This window comes from Elaeis guineensis, chromosome 6, assembly GCF_000442705.2.
Source record: "Elaeis guineensis isolate ETL-2024a chromosome 6, EG11, whole genome shotgun sequence".
Classification (NCBI taxonomy): domain Eukaryota; kingdom Viridiplantae; phylum Streptophyta; class Magnoliopsida; order Arecales; family Arecaceae; genus Elaeis; species Elaeis guineensis.
Window position 1 is genome coordinate 49,285,319 of NC_025998.2, and position 1,067 is coordinate 49,286,385.

Sequence of the window (1,067 nt, forward strand, 5' to 3'; positions counted from 1 at the left end):
TAGTAATGAGGACCCTTATAAACATCTTGAAAAAATTCTTGAGATATGCTCAACTGTCAAAATTCACAACTTCTCCGATGATGCTCTTAGGTTAAAATTATTCTCTTTCTCACTTAAGGACAAAGCCAAATACTGGCTACATACTTTGGATTCCATGACTGTATCAACCTGGGACCAGCTGCAAGGAGAGTTTCTTAAGAAATATTTTTCCATAGGAAAAACTAATCAAATAAGGAAAGCCATAACAAGTTTTTCTCAATTAGATGGAGAAATGTTTCATGAAATATGGGAGAGATTAAAGAACCTTATTAGAAAATATCCCCACCATGCTGTACCCAAGTGGCAGTTAATCCAATATTTTTATGATGGGCTCTCTGAAAGACATCGACAAATGGTCGATGCATCATGCGGTGGGATATTCATACTGAAAAGTGAGGATGAGGCGTGGCAACTGTTTGAAATTTTAAGTGAAAATTCATTACATCATATGTCTGCCTCTATTAGAGATAAACTCATGTTAAACCCAAAGAGAGATGGAATATATGAAGTAGGAAATGCCATAGATATCCATCATAAAGTAGATGAATTGTCCCAAAAATTAGATCATCTTCTAAATACTGGACAATCTCCGATTCCACCTAACCCAATCCAAGAAGTTTGTGCATTGTGTGCAAGTCCAAACCATTTTGTTAGTGAATGCCCAGCCGCACCTCAATTTTTTGAGTTTGTGCATGAGCAGGTTCAACAAACTCAAGTCCAACAAGCTCGCAGACCAGAAAATGATCCATATTCGAGCACTTATAACCCCGACTGGAGAAACCATCCAAATTTTTCTTGGAGACCACAATCAGTGGTTGGTCCTGCCGCACCTCGACCTCAATATCAGGACCCAACATATAGGCATGGACCATACCATCAATTTCAAAATGCTCCTCAACCGTCTACTACTGGTCACAGCTCAGCTTTTGAGGAAAAAATTCTGAAAGTACTAGAATGATTAGAAGTCAACACTCAGATCCTTAACTCCCACACACAATCCATTGCTAAGCTAGAGACCCAAATAGGTC

At 38.7% G+C, this 1,067-nt stretch overlaps 1 non-coding gene across 1 annotated transcript; it reads right to left on the bottom strand.

The window, feature by feature from the left end:
* Window positions 1-226: 226 nt before the first annotated feature.
* LOC140858974 (small nucleolar RNA R71) lies at window positions 227-332 on the bottom strand. Its single transcript, XR_012142376.1, has one exon. It is a non-coding gene; the product is annotated as a small nucleolar RNA R71 (small nucleolar RNA).
* Between the last annotated feature and the right edge of the window lie 735 nt (window positions 333-1,067).